The sequence below is a fragment of the Canis aureus genome, chromosome 17 (genome assembly GCF_053574225.1).
Source record: "Canis aureus isolate CA01 chromosome 17, VMU_Caureus_v.1.0, whole genome shotgun sequence".
Taxonomy (NCBI): Eukaryota; Metazoa; Chordata; class Mammalia; order Carnivora; family Canidae; genus Canis; species Canis aureus.
Genome location: NC_135627.1, coordinates 55006051 through 55022348, shown reverse-complemented (window position 1 = coordinate 55022348; position 16298 = coordinate 55006051). Strand labels below are relative to the sequence as shown.

At 37.3% G+C, this 16298-nt stretch overlaps 1 protein-coding gene across 6 annotated transcripts in view; it reads left to right on the top strand.

Moving 5' to 3' along the window:
- Nucleotides 1-16298, top strand: part of TSC22D1 (TSC22 domain family member 1) — a 131099-nt gene that overhangs the window by 76054 nt on the left and 38747 nt on the right. Inside the window, exon 1 of one of the 6 annotated variants that reach the window (XM_077855603.1) lies at nucleotides 15777-15849. The exons of 3 other annotated variants lie outside the window; for them this stretch is intronic. The gene's annotated coding sequence lies outside the window, so the exon portion shown is untranslated. Of the gene's footprint in view, nucleotides 1-15776; nucleotides 15890-16298 lie in introns of those variants that run through there. 2 more of the 6 variants (XM_077855602.1, XM_077855601.1) reach the window with 2 other exon arrangements.

The following is a 16298-nucleotide window of genomic DNA, read 5'->3' as shown; positions in this document are numbered from 1 at the left end:
AGCCATGGCCCTTAAATATGCTGAGATTAATTCCCTCTGTACCCACTTTGTTGTGAAATTTTATCATAAATGGATGCTGAATTTTGTCAGATGCTTTTTCTGCATCTATTGATATATTGTGATTTTTATCTTTCATTTTGTTAATGTGGCATATCACTTGATTGATTTGTGGATATTCAACCATCCTGGTGTCCCTGGAATAAATCCCACTTGATCATAGTATATGATCTTCTTAATGAATTGTTTAATTTGGTTTGCTAATATTTCACTGAAAATTTTTGCATCTGTGTTCATCAGGAATATTGGCCACTAATTTTCTTTTCTTGTGTCTTTGTCTGGTTTTGGTATCAGGGTAATGCTGACCTCATAAAATGAGTTTGGAAGTGCTCCATCTCTTGTGTTTTTTAAAAGTTTGTAAGGATCCATACTAATTTTTTAAATGTTTGTTAGAATTCACCAGTGAAGCCATGTAGTCCTGGACTTCTGTTTGTTGGGAGGTTTTGATTACTGATTCAGTCTCCCTCCAAGTAATTAATTGGTCTGTTAAGATTTTCTACTTTTTTATGATTCAGCTTGGTAGGTAGTATGTTTCTAGGAATTTATCCACTTCTAGGTAGTCCAATTTGTTAACATATAATTGTTCATAGTAGTCTTTTAATGATCCTTTATATTTCTCTGTCATCAGTTGTAATGTCTCCTCATTTCTGATTTGAGTCCTCTTTTTTCCTTGGAGAGTCTAGCTAAAGTTTGTCCTTTTTGTTTGTCCTTTCAGAAAACCAGCTCTCTGTTTCACTGATATATTCTTTTAATATACTATTGCTTTGTTAAAAATTTTGATATCTGAGAGGGTAAGTCCTCCATCTTTTGGTTTTTTAAGATGCCATGAGTATTATGGGATCTTTGCTTTTCTGTATGAATATTATGGTTCCTCATGAAACCATTTTGGAAGTTTGATGGAGTATCACTAAATCTTCGGCTCAGTTTGGGGATTTATGGTACTGAATCTCTCCATCTATTTGGGGTTCTCCTATACTTCAGTTAAATTCTACATATCTTTTATTAAATTTTAGATGCTTTATATTTCTGTTGCTTTTGTAAATAGTATCTTTTTGAAAATTACATTTTTTACATGTTGATATATATAGAATTATTAGCCACTTTGCTAAAACTTGTTATTGATTCTAAAATTCTATGTATATTATTTTTTCTGTGTAGACAACCATATTATCTGAGGTTAATAGCTTTGTTTCTTCCTTTGCAATTAAAGTTTTTTTTTCTACTTTTTGTTCAATAGAAACGTGAGCAACATGTAATTTTGAATTTTCTAGAGTCATAGTAAAAAATAAACAGATGAAACTGATTTTAATAATATGCTTTATTTCATTTAACCCAATATTGTTATTTCAGCATGTTATCAACATAAAAATTATTAATGAGATATTTTACTACTTTTTTGGTACTAAATCTTTGCAAGCTGGTATGCATTTCACATTTATAGTACATCTCAAAGTGTACTAGCCATATTTCAAGTGCTCATGGCCACTTGTGACTAGTGGCCACTGTATTGGACAATGCAGCACTAGAATTTCCAGTAGAGTGCCAATACTGGGCATATTTATCTTGTTCCTAATTTTGAAACCTGCTTCTGACATTTCACCATTAGGAAGGCTGTGTTCTGTAGTTTTTGACAGATATCTTTTATGTGGTAAAGGAAATTTCTTTATATCTTTACTTAGTTTCATTATTAGTAAGTAATTTATATTGAATACTGTTAAATAAGTTTTATATTTATTGAGATGACTTTTTTTCTTTTAATCTGTTAAATTTAAAGATTTTCTAATGGCATTGCTAGTATAAACATAAGTTGGTTGTGATGCTTTTTTAAAATTTATTACTAGATTTATTTTATTTTGTTCATTGGGTTTTATGGATTCTTAGACTTCATAAAAGAGAATGAGAGAATTTGTCTCTCAATATATTTGATCTCTCTCTCTATATGAGAGATCATGAGAGAGAGATCATGTATATATATCTGTATATATCTATATAAATTTATATTCAGCTTTAGTTTCATGTATGCTTGTAGAGCATATTCTTTAATTTTGAGGTTGAATATTCTCTACGTGTTCATTAAGATAAGTTTTTAAATTTCTTTGTTGAAATCTGTATTCTATTTGCTTGAATAGCATTTGAATATAAATTTATATTCAATTTATAAAATGCTTTCTGCATTATTACTTTGGCAGCATGTCTTACAAGTCTGCATTAAAAAAAGTGATTGATTGATTGATTTATGGGAGGGGGGGACGGAGGGAGGAGCAGAGGGAGAGGGACAAGCTGACTCTGTGCTGAGTGTAGAGCCTGACATAGGGCTCGATCTCACAATCATGAGATCATGACCTGAGCCAAGATCAAGAGATGAACTCTTAACTGACTGTGAGCCACCCAGGTGCCTCTGCATCTTCTTTTTAAGTGTTTTGAATTTCCATTATGATTTTGGTTTTGACTCACAAATTATTTGAATGTGTGTTTTGAAATCATCAAATGGCAGGTATTTTTACATTTTATCATTTTGTTAGTGAATTCTGTATTGATGAATTGCGTAGTGATCTGCTAACTTGATTGTATCCTAGGACTCTTGGAAATTCATTTACCCTTGCCTTACGGTTTAGCACAGGAACACTTTAGTTGTTTCATGTATGCTTGTGGAGCATATTCTTTAATTTTGAGGTTGAGTATTCTCTACGTGTCCATTAAGATAAGTTTTTAAATTTCTTTGTTGAAATCTGTATTCTATTTGCTTGACCCAACAATATTAGAGAAAGGTGACTGACACTTTCTCCCTCACAGTTCTACCAAAATTTGCTTTAAATATTTATATGTATTAAGTGTATACAAGTTTAGAATTGCTGTGCATTGAAGCTGTTAGGTCATGACTCTTTAATCCCAGTGCTGCTGTTTGCTCAGCTCTCTTTTGTCTTCTTTTAGCAAGCTTATTCTACCTATCTTCAGTTGGTATTGCTAATGATATCTTTTTTTCCATTTTCTGCCTTTTCATGCTTTATATTTTAGGGCATCTCTTGTAAATACAGGGTAGCAGGATTTGGGTCAGGGGAGGGACATTCCTATCCCCCCGCCCCCTTTTCTTGTTTGGAACCTGTAAGTTCTTGTGTTCTTTTAATCAACTTAACAAAATCTAAGGTTAATCAATATCTTAAAACCTACCATTTCTTGAAAAAGTATAAAATCATTACCACATTTTAATACTAATTACTACTTTCCCCACAATTTGCATGATATTGTTTTTTTTTTTTTAATTTTTATTTATTTATGGTAGTCACAGAGAGAGAGAGAGAGAGAGAGAGAGAGGCAGAGACACAGGCAGAGGGAGAAGCAGGCTCCATGCACCGGGGAGCCCGATGTGGGATTCGATCCCGGGTCTCCAGGATCGCGCCCTGGGCCAAAGGCAGGCACCAAACCACTGCGCCACCCAGGGATCCCGATATTGTAGTTCATAATTCTAATTTCATTTTTAAATAATTCACAAATTTGGCGTTATTTTCTATAGACAATGTTTGTTTAGCTTTAACTACATGTTTATCTGCTTCTTTTTTACTCTTCTTTCTTGTAACTCATACTTTCTGAATGGCACAGTTTCCTTCTTCCTAAAGAATATATATTTTGGAAATTCCTTTAGTGAATGTTAAATGGTTAACTTATTTTCTGCTTTTCTGAACATAGGTGTATTTTACTCTAGTTCTTGGAAGGTCTGGGTACCCATTTCTAGGCTGAAAGTTATCCTGGTCATCATTTTTTTCTGCAAAAGCAGAACATTTTTGAAATCTTTCTAATGAAAAATATAATTGGAATTCTAATTACTATGTGCAGGCTTAACGAAAATAATCTTACTAAGGAGCCTCTTAATATTGTACAAAATTTGTATTAGGTTACTGATAGAATTGCTGTACATTTAACAGTAGAAATATAATTAGAAGAACGTTATACGTTTGTGTGGTAACTGCCCTTGGGTTTGTGGATGGAGTCGCTATTTATAGTGCCTATTACTGTTTATGGCCTTAAGTCTTGTTTGCTTATACTAAGCACTCGTTTTTCAGAAACTCATATTTTATTAGTTGTTGATGGTAAGAGGGCCATCTGTCTGCATTTGTCTTTTAAAATCTTATTTTTTAAACTGTTGCATTGATTTACATTGACTTGAGTAGATTTATTATTTCTGCCTGTTTCTTCTTCTATAATACAGCAAAAGAAAGGGGATGGAGTCCAATATTCATTGAATCTTTATCATTCATACCGTATACCCTAAAAATCTTTCCTTTTTAATTCTTACTATAATCCCACTTTCTATTTCATAAATGAAGAAATTGAAAGTTAAGTGACTTCTCAAGATGTTACAGCATCTTTAAAGTGTTAAAATTAGGAGTCAAAACACAAGTGCTCATGTATATTCTACAATTCTGGTGTCATTTAAGTTAAGATGTCCTGTAGTAATCCTCTTTACAAAGATTAGCAGGTGGACTGAATTAAGCTACCTGTGTAGCTTAATGTTAGATGTGCACAAGAGCCCCCTTCCAACTAATAATATTCTGCGTAGCTTTAAAGACCTACAATTAGATTTATTTGTAGGATTCAAGATAGTTGTCTTATGCCACAATCATTAAATATATTTATCATCAGTGTCACTTGTACTTTTAATAATCCTTATCACTCCCAGCCTTCTCTACCCCAACTTATGTCCTAGACTAATATGACAAGTCATAATAAATAACTTGGTATTTTTCCTCTTCCAGACTAATTAAAATAACACCTACATTTAAGCCCAGCATTCAGAGATATTATTTACCTCTGGTTTGGGAATCACTATTATTTATAATGTATAAAATATGAGCTATTTTGGGAAGAGGGGAAAGATTGTACTCCCTGGCTTGGCCATAGGAAATTAATATATTCTGTGTACTCGTAAAGGCTTATATAGAAAGAAATGGAAATTCCATTATTGTACATACTAGAGACTTTAGAGGGATGTTTGAACATTCCTATTGTTGACTGTAGGAATAATTTCAAGCTCACAGGCTACTCAAAACGTTCAGATATTATTTAAGTTTCTTTTACCTATTCATATTCATTTTTTCAATTTTTCTGATGTGACAGTATGTCTTGTATTTGTTAACAAATGTTGTGACTTTTTATTCTGTATTTAAATAATACATTTTTAAAGAGGCCAGATTTGTGGATAATATGCCTATATGTTTAGATTTTTAAAAATTAGTTTAGAAATTAAATTATATAGACTCTTACATAAATAAAATTTCACTTTAAGACTGCCAGGGTCATGTAGGTAAAAATGTTCTGGAAGTCTGTGGACAGCTATTTTAAAATATGCTGTGATATGTTAGCGCCATCTACTGTTAAGTAAGAATAATCATTTCTTGGTGTACATTTGGATTTTTCCCAGTGCCATATTGTAGGTCCTGCATATTTCCTGGGATATTCTCACTTAGTTGACCACTCAATAGAATCTGCACGTTTGGCGTAGTCAAATGATATACTATGTATTTGCAAGGTTGACCAATGTTTGGAGATTTTTGCCTCGTAATTGTCAAGGCAACAGTCACAAATTTCCTACAATATCCTTAACAGTTTGGAGTTTTAAAATAAAGCTAGCTAATTATGCTAGCTTCTCATGTAGCACTTTTGTTTTAAGATTTTGCTGATTGATTTATTATTCTTATAAAATGACTGGTGGATTAAAATAGGGATTTAAATTGAATGTTCCATTTGTAGTTGAAAGACTGTGGAAAACTATTTCTCAATCTGTGGCTTGTTAATTAATTGAAAGTCCAAATCCGCGTGGCACAGCATTAAGTGTGTTGGTAATTTAGAGGAAAGTCTTTGTCTAAGTAATATGATCACTTTCTTGGAGTTCAATTTGTTAATGGAAAGGATATTGCAAAAATAGGTTTATGTAGGGGCACCTGGGTGGCTCAGTTGGTTAAGTGTCTGCCTTCAGCTCAAGTCATGATCTCAGGGTCCCAGGATTGAGGCCCACGTCAGGCTTCCTGCACAGTGGGGAGACTATTTCACTCTCTATGTAGCCCTCCCCCCGATCGTGCACGCACCCTCTCTCTCTCTCTCTCTCTCTCAAAATAAATAAAATCTTTAAAAAATAGCTTTATATAATGTACTACTTAAACTTCAAATTTAGGATCTCCGAGTTTAAATGTTGGCTTTCTCACTTGTTCCATTTGTGATCTTGAGACCATGAACCCTAACTTTGAGCCTGTGTCCTCATCTGTAGGTGGGAATCAAAATAGCAGTACCTACCTCTTAGGATTATGTGAAACATGAACAGAGTACTCCTAAAGCGCTTAGCATAGCTTCTGGCACATAAACACTTAATAAATGTTATTTATCATTATTGTCATTATTACTACTTTTATTACTGGCTTGTATAATAAAAGTGAATATAATGTTTCAATAAATATATTTTTATCTTAGTAACTAATCCCTTTTTTGAAACCTGGACCTTATGAATAAAATACGCAGCTTAAGAATATAAATGTTCAAAATGTTTACTGTTTGTGCTTACCATTCAGAGTAGAGGCAGAGTGAAAAGAGGAGACCAAAGGGGGTCCTGGGTCCTGGATCTGTTGGTTACTAGCCTGGGTAATGTGCAGCAATATTTTAACCCATGGCTCCGTTTCTTCATCTGGAAAATGGGTTTTTTTTGAGGATTAAATAATAGGATGCATGTGTAAAGCCATCGTTCTTAACATTTACTAGACTCAGAGGACATAACTGTTTTTATTTTCTTTCAGTAACACCGTACTACAAGTTTATGGACATGTGCGGATTTCTATAGTTTTGTCACTCCTACTCCAGTAAAATATTAAGCACCCTTTGTATTTGAAAAACTGTTGGAGTTTGAGAAGCATGCAAAGAAATTGTGACATCCTCAAGTATAATTGAGATGGGTTATAAATATATGAAGGGTTTTTAAAGTTAATTTGAATAATGCAATAATATTTGAATCCAGTTTTTATTTTTTATTTTTTTAAAGATTTTATTTATATATTCATGAGAGACCTAGAGAGAGAGAGAAAGGCAGAGACACAGGCAGAGGGAGAAGCAGGCTCCATGCAGGAAGCCCAACATGGGACTCGATCCCGGGTCTCCAGGATCAGGCCCTGGGCTGAAGGCGGCGCTAAACCGCTGAGCCCCGTGGGGCTGCCCTGGATCCAGTTTTTAAAATCAACTAGACAGAAAGTGTTTTTTTAGGAGTTCAAATGAGGAATACCTTTTATAGTGGATCTAGCTTACTGGTTCCCTACCAATTTTATTATCATTGCTGTTGTTGTCATTATTACTATGATCATGATGGTGATAGGACATTCCAGGGCATTCTAGGAGGACATATGGAAATAAAATCCACTCATGGATTATTAGAAATATTTATTGATTTCATATTATCTACCAGCCTAATGGAACCAGGCTGTGAATGTATTCAGCCTGGAAGGTGAGGATGGAGGGGTATGTGGTGGGAGATGATCAACGTTGAATATTGTTCATGAGCATGGGAGATGCTGGCAAGTATATGAAAATGAAAGCCTCTGCCTCACAGTTGTGCTAACTAAAACTAGTGTTCTTTTCTCACACCAACATAAATTTCTGTGTATAATTATAAATAGCTAATTCCCTCCTGTGTCCTCTGGGACTTTGCTTTATCAGGATATGTCCTCTCTTGTTATGTTTACTTTTTGACTCTTGATGACCCACCAGCCCCACCCAAGCCCTTGCCCCCCCCCCCCCCCCCCCGGGGCCCCCATTCCCCTGCGCTGTTGTCGTGTGACCTCACCAGGCTTCCTCTCAAGCTTCTGAAATTGTTGTTTTGCAAATACTACCAATGAGTTGCCAACTGTCTCAACTCTAAAACACTTTTCAGAGCTGATTTCTTTGACCTCTGTCTTCAGCGTTGTATCCTTTACTTGGCACATTCTCTTCCCTGGCTCCAGTGTAAAAATGCACCATTCACTCCTAGCTGTCCTCTCTCTGGACCTTCTCCTCTTTGGTCTCATTTAGGGTTTGTCATTTTAAGTGTTGGTGTTCCTTTAGAGTCTATCATTTGCCGTTCCTTCTTTTTACTCTGTAGGTTTTCTTTGCATTCCAGGCACCTCAGCCCTCCATATGCTGATGGTTGGATGCCTCCGCCTGAGTTTTCTCTATGGCTTCGGAGTTCTCTGAGTTCAGCTACTGGTAGCATGCAAGGGGAAGAGGACATGGCTCCAGCCCCTCGCAATCTCCATCACTTGTTAACACACTAAAGCTTCCCTCAGCAAACATACAATCTATGTAAAACAAACAACAACAACTATAAAAACTTATGTAGCATGTTTGGTGCTACTTTTGGAAGCATGGAAACTCAACCTCAAGAAGTGTCTCCTAATCCTTTCTGCCCCTGGACTACTCCTTTATAGAAATTCTGGAGCTGCCCTTCACTGTCCCCAGTTTCCCTGTGAACGTATTTACTTGGATGTACCATCCAAACCTGGCTCCTCATTTATCCCTCCTTTCTTTTTTGATTTCATTTTTATTATCCCTCCTTTCAAACAATATGCTGCCCCAGTCAACAGTACCAAGATGTACTCTGTATCCTAAGCCCAAACCCCCAAATCATCCTAAACTCTGCTTCTTAACTTAAATAGCCAACTAGTCCTGGCATTACTATTACCTTAATTTCTTTCATCTCTGAAAGACTTTGCTTCATTATAATTATTTGATTCATGTCTGTGTTTTTTTTTTTTTTTGCACTAGAATTTTTATGTTCCCACTACTTACCATAATTTGTATATGGTAGTTAAATGCTCAACTAATACTTTTATATGTAGAAATAAATTCATCAGCAACCCCTAGTTCCCCAGGAATTAAATAGTATCTTAACTTCTTAAAGTCAAAGTACTCTAAAACAATAGGTTTTCTCATCCTAATTTTAAAATGTTATATTGACAAATGTTAATGTTATATCAGAGGGAAATATAAAATCTTAAGTTCCCCGATTTAAAAAAAAAAGTTTTTTTATGTACGATTGATACATTTTGGAACCTGTACACTTCTAATCTCTTCATTTTTTAAAATGAAGTCCAAGGGCACCTGGGTGGCTCAGCTGGTTAAGCATTCGGCTGCTGATCTTAATTTAGTTCTTGATCTCAGGGTCATGAACTCAAGTCTTGTGTTGGGCTCCACGGTGTAGAGTCTACTTAAAAATAAAATAAAAATTTTATTTCTATAAATGTTCTTTCCATTAGTCCTATTATCAATCCAGTTGTTAAAATTTGATATTTCTCAGTATTTATTCATTGTATACTCTCAAATAGTGGTTTGCTAGTTACCTTTTTGTTAAATGTATGACTGTGCTTTCCATTTGTTGTCCTTTGTGGAATAAATTATTCCCAATACACAGCAGTCCTTCCAGGACCAGCCTACAGGTATAGACTTTTCCCATTTCAGTCCTAAATAAATAGCAAAAGAGAGGCTAGTATGTTCTAAATTCTAGATGGTAACAATTTAATTATGTAGGTTTTCTAATGCTTTTAGTATCTAACCTAAGAGAAATATTCAGATAATCAAAACTTAAATTTTCAGATATCTGATCTTACAATAACCTTATTTTAACCTTTTGATGATTGTGGTTTGATGATGACTCTGTTACAGCATCAGGGTGAAGAGTTGTCTCATATGGAGACTACTTCATTTTTCTGTCATGTTAGACTAAAAACCATCTCTTCTTGAGCCTAGGTTTGGCTGGTAACACGTTGCTTTTTTCATTTGATTGCTTTTAATCTCTCTTGAGTCCCTGGAAGCTAGGTAATCAAGCTTTAAGAATTATAGGATTGGGGCATCTGGGTGGTTCAGTCAGTTAAGAATCTGCCTTTGGCTCAGGTCATGATACCAGTGCCCTGGGATTGAGTCCCACATTGGGCTCCCTGCTCAGCCGGGAGTCTGCTTCTCCCTCTCCCTCTGTCTCACCCCTCTCATGCTCTGTCTCACATGCACTCTTTCAAATGAATAAATAAAAATTTTTTTAATTGTGTGATAAACTAGAGTTAGTAATTATCAAGATGTAAGGAGAACAGAGTTTATTTCTTTGGCATAGGGGCTTTATGAGAATTTTTTCCAACTATTCAGTCTTTTGAGTTTCTAGACTATGTCCTGAAGGTTAGGATTGCTGATTCTAGAGACCTGGAGGTAGTTCCCATTCATTTATGGTTCATCTGCTGCTATTTCCATTGCATCACTTATGGAGCAATGTGGGACAAAGCAAGAGGGCTTAATTTTTTTTAAGCTTTTATTTTAATTCATTAGTTAGCAGAGTGTTATATGTGTTTCAGGTGTACAGTATATTGATTCAGCACTTCTATATATCACACTGTGCTCATCACAAGTGTACTCCTTAATCTCCATCCCATATTGTACTCGTCCCCCCTCCTACCTCCCCTCTGGTAACCATCAGTTTGTTCTGTATAGCTAAGAGTCTCTTTCTTGGTTTGTCTCTCTTTTTTTCTCCTTTGCTTGTTTTGTTTCTTAAATTCACATACGAGTGAAATCATATGGTGTTTGTCTTTTTCTAGCTGTTTCCATGCGTTGCAAATGGCAAGACTTCATTCTTTTTCATGGCTGAGTAGTATTTCATTGTGTATATATACCATATCTTTATCCATTCATCTGCTGATGGACAGTAGGGCTGTCCCGTAGTTTGACCATTGTAAATAATGTTGTTATAAACATAGGGATGCATGTATCCCTTTGAATTAGATTTTTTTGTATTCTCTGAGTAAATATCTTGTAGTGCAATTGCTGGGTGGTAGGATAACTCTATTTTTAACTTTTTTTAGAAACCTTCATACTGTTCTCCAGAGTGGCTGCACTAGTCTGCATTCCTGCCAACAGTGCAGGAGTGTTCCCCTTTCTCCATGCCCATCCTTGCCGACACCTGTTATTTCTTGTGTTTTTGATTTTAGTGATTCTGACAGGCATGAGGTGGTATCTCATGGTAGTTTTGATTTGTATTTCCTTGATGACCAATGATGTTGAGTATCTTCGTGTGTCTGTTGGCCATCTGTGTATCTTCCTTGGAAAAATATCTATTTATGTCTTCTGTCCATTTTTTAATTGGCTTATTCATTTTTGGGTGAATTTTTTAAAGTTCTTTATATATTTTGGATACTAACTCTTTATTGGATGTCATTTGCAAATACGTTCCCCCATTTTGTAGGTTGCCTTTTCTATTGAGTGTTTCCTTTGCTGTGCAGAAGTTTTTAGTTTGATGTAGTCCTAATAGTTGATTTTTGGTTTTGTTTCCCTTGCCTTGGGGGACTTACCTAGAAAGAAGTTACTACAGCTGATGTGAAAGAGGTTATTGCATGTGTTCTCTAGGGTTTTTATGGTTTCAGGTCTCACATTTAGGTATTTAATCCATTTTGAATTTATTTTTGTGGATGGTGTTAAGAAAGTGGTTCAGTTTCATTGTTTGCATGTTGCAGTCCAGTTTTCCCAACACCATTTGTTGAAGAGACTTTTTCCAATGGATATTCTCTCCTGCTTTGGTTTCTTTAAAATTAAAAAAAAAAATTTCTTTAAAGATTTTATTTATTCGTGAGAGAGAGAGAGGCAGAGACACAGGCAGAGGGATAAACAGGCTCCATGCAGGGAGCCTGATTCAGGATTTGATCCCGGGTCCCCAGAATCACGCCTGAAGACGGTGCTAAACTGCTGAGCCACCCAGGCTGCCCTCTCTCCTGTTTTGTTAAAGATTATTTGAACATATAGTTGTGGGTTTATTTCTGGGTTTTCTATTCTGTTCCATTGATCTATGTTTTTGTGCCAGTACCATAGTGTTTTGATCACTACAGCTTTGGAGCTTTAATCTTTGGTGATAAGGGCATGACTGAAAATCTCTATACACCCATAGCACATATTCATGAATTTAACTTCATTGCCAGAGCCTTTATCTAGCACTATTTATAAAGATCATTAGTGTCTGTGCCTGTATACGGGGCTCTCCTGCTGGGTAGTGTGCATAGCAGGGAGGACTAGGGTCTATGGTGGAGTGTGAGAAACAAACTAAATACAAGTTTTCTATAAATGATTTGATGCTAACTTATGTTTTAGAATGTGTCATAAATTTTCTATCATTGCCTCATATTAAAAAGCTATTATCACTAAAAATGTGAAAAAAATCTAGTACACCATTATTTTACTTTTTCAAAATTTGATCTGTCATATTTGTTTCTTGTGGAGTCAATAGAGCATGTGCATTCTGGCATCAGGCTGCCAGATTCCAAGCCTGACTCAAAAAGTTATTCACTTATACCTGGAACATGGCCATGTTACTTAGTGTCTCTGAAATTGGGTTTTCCTAGTGATAAATAATAAAATTATCATGGAGATTACATGAGACAATATATATGTAAAGTACTTAGAACAATGTGTGGAGTTCAGTAGTGGTAATATTATTCTGTATATATGTTTTTCTGTAGAAAACACTTGAAAGTAAATTTTCATATATCTTCAGACTTAGGACTTCTGGAATCTTCTGGCATCTCCAAAAGAATATTACGATTTAATTATTTAAGCATTAAGCAATTCAAATTTTGAGTTTTGTCCTAGCTTTCACAAGGAATCTGGTGAAATTATTTTACATATTACATAAGGACTTTATTTTAAAATAAGAGTAAAATACAAAAAAAAAAAAATAAGTAAAATACTTGCTGTATTCTCCATAGTTTACTCTTTTCTCTCTTAAACACATCTGACTTCCAGGCAGTGTGTTAGGCTCTGGGGATGCAACAGTGAAAAAAAAGCACACATGTTCCCTGTCCGCTATACATCTAGTGTAATAAGGGAGTCTGGCTGTCTTACCTTTAATCACACAGGTAACTAAATTCTACTAAGAACTGGTCTTTAGATCTATGAGAGCATTTGACAGGGAGAACTTACTGAATCTAAGGATTCAGGAAAGGCTCACTTCAAGAAGCAACTTAGGTTGAGATCCAAGGAAGGATCAGTGTCCTTAACTAGAAAAGGAGTAAATGTGGCAGTGCGTGCATTTCTAACAGAAACAGGAAGGAGCTATTATATATGAAGGATATGCATTTAAAAATAATGAATTCTTATTTTTTGCGGTGGTAGTATTTTCCTGTTAAATATATTATTTAATTTAAATATAAATTCTAATTACTGCATATAGAAAAAACAATCATAAAATTTGACTCCTAATTAACTATGATTTTAAAAAATAGATTCTTAAAAATAGAGCACATTCATTCTCTTTTTGTACGTTGGCACCATTAGGTGATAGTTAACAAAAGGAGAACCATTTTGTTATTCTAAGTGTACTGCAAATTATGAGTAATTTATAGTTTTTGACTGACTGAGAATTAACTACTCTTTTATAATTCTAATATTTTTCCATTCTTATATTTGTGGCAATAAATTACACAAGTTCTATAGTTTGTCTATAGTTACATAACTGTTGAAGTATAAAGTTGCATAGACTTGAGTAAAAATACCTAAGAAACATATTCTGTTAATAATCACATTTCAATTTATTTTTAGAAACTCCATATCCCTGTGACTTGTTTTTTTGTTGTTGTTGTTAGAATATTAGTTTTAATGATTGCATAATACAAGTGTGGCAGTTGCCTCTACCTGCAAGAGTATGGCACCAGTCCCTCTTCTTCTAGGTATTTTTTGGAAGTCCAAAGAGTATCTCCTGCCGATTCCTGCAGCTATCTGGTGTCAGCCAGCCTGGCATTAGTTTGAACTTACTTCTTTCCTTCTGGCCACCCCCTGAGGTGTGTCATGTTCTCTGGGCAGCGCCACTTTCCTTGTGTCGCTGATCCATTACAGAGACCAGCTGGGCCGGGCCACTGAACCATTCCTAGGGCTCACTAGTGAAGCGAAGTCTGAGAGTTTAATCTGTGAAAAGACTTTTCATTCTTGATTTAATTTAATTTATTAGTATTATTTTTTAAAAGATATTATTTACTTATTCATGAGAGACAGAGAGAGGCAGAGACACAGGCAGAGGGAGAAGCAGGCTCCATGCAGAGACTCTGACGTGGGACTTAATCCCAGGATCCTGGGATCACGCCCTGGGCCGAAGGCAGATGCTCAACCGCTAAGCCACCCAGGGGTCCCTTGATTTAATTTTACTAATGGCAATATAGGACTATTCACATTTCCTAGGTTGTTTCAGTAAATTGTATTTCTCTAACAATTTGCCCATTTAATCTGTATATCTTTAATTACAATTATATTCCTTTTTTATTCCTGATACTGCCTCTTTCTGCCTTCTCTTTTTTCTTAATCACACTGAAGGTTTAATGGTTTATTTTTATAGTCTTTTTCACAGAGCCAATATTTGGCTTTGTTGACAACATGATTGCTTCCTATTTTAATATTTTTTTGCTATGATTTTTATTACCTCTTTTCCTGTATTTTGGCTTCCTTCACTGGGAGCCCCCCAGTGTTCTCGATTAAAGCCTTATCCCACTCTTCTTTCACCTTTATTTGAATGCTCAAGACTGTACATTTTCCCTAAGTGTTGCTTCGGTTGCCTCCCGAAGTTCTGATGTGCGCTCTATTTGTTACTGTTCACTTCTAGTCTCAGAAGTGTCTGTTCCTGTGATGGTGACTCCTTTGTCTTCTAGTTTTCCTTTATTCTCTAAGGCTTCATCTAGTTTTAAAGATGCCCAGCTGGCACCTTTACTTTTCTACATCCTGTTTCATAATCTCTATCACTTCGCTTTTACTGATGTCCCTTCCTTTATGCGGTATTTCTCAGTCTTTTTCTACCTTCTGCAGTCAGTCGCACTGCAGGTTGTTTAGGAAGAAAAACAAATAAAGAATTGTGTTCCCCACCCCACCTCCCGCTTGAGTAAAATGTGAGTAAAATGTGGTGCATTTGCAGGTCCAGACTAGAATGTCCTTGCCACAAACTGCAGGGAGGACGACAAGGCCTCCAGGGCCGGGAAAGCCGCCTGGCAGCTGATCTTTCCATGGCTCTCTGAGACCTTGACACCTGCTCGCTTGGCTTGTGCATTGCCTTTCCTCTTGAGGGTTGCCTCCCTCCTCTCCATCTTCATCCTCATCCTTCCTTTATCCTTTCTCCTCCTCACGTCTTCTTCCATCCCCTGAATCCTCACTGTTTGACTTGATTTGTTTTTGTTTTTTTTGTTGTTGTTGTTTTTTCCACCTCCACCCCACTCCCACATAAAAACATGTTTCAAAAGTTGAAAAATCAGGCAGCCCTGGTGGCTCAGCGGTTTAGCACCGCCTTCAGCCCAGGGCGTGATCTGGAGACACGGGTTCGAGTCCTGCGTCGGGCTCCCTGCATGGGGCCTGCTTCTCCCTCTGCCTGTGTCTCTGCCTCTCTCTCTCTCTCTCTCTCTCTCTATGTGTGTCTCTCATGAATAAATAAATAAAAATTTAAAAAAAGATCCCCCCTGCCCCCCCCCCCCCCCCCCCGCTAGACACTTCTGGATCCAGGTGCAATGATCCATAGAGGGGCCCTAGGAGGCTATGGACTTGCTCCCATGCAAAGAAACCCTGAAAGGGAGAGGAAAAAAAAAAGATGTGCACCACCCTTTTGCACAGCGAGTGGCTCTCATCCGCCCCGGGGCGCAGTCCCAGGGCGCTGCCCCTTTAAGCAGAGACGGCCTGGGGGCCGGGGAGCTGCGAGGGGGGGGGGGTGCGGGGTCTCGGGGTCGCGGTCGGGTCGCAGGGCGTCGGTTGGCCCCTGGAGAGCAGCGCCCTGCACGGCGGGAGACCTCGGTAGCTTGGGGGACGGGCGCCCCCGAGGCCGGCGACCTAGGTCAGGTGCTCCGGGCGGGAGGGGCCCCGGGCGCCCCAGGTCACCCCCCCCCCCCCCAGGCAGTTGGCCTCTGGGCCCCGCCCGCCCTGGTGCAGGGATGAGCTTCCTGGGGCCCCGGCTCCCTCCGGCTGTGCTCTTCCCAGAAGCTGCTTTTAGAGCCACCTGGAAGACCTTGGGGGCTTGGGCGGGGGGAAGGATGCCCCCCCTTGGGTGGCAGGAGGAGTGGCACCTGCCTGCAGGGGATGCTCTTGAAACATTGAGTCGTTTGTCTCAACTCCCCCTCCAGGTGAAGCTCCTGTGGGTGGACTTAACATTGTAGGTGTTTCGGGATCAGCTATGGAGCTTTTCTGCTTAAAAAAAAAAAGAAAGACCACCTTCGTGTATGTGCGCTTGACAAGGCTGCTGGCTG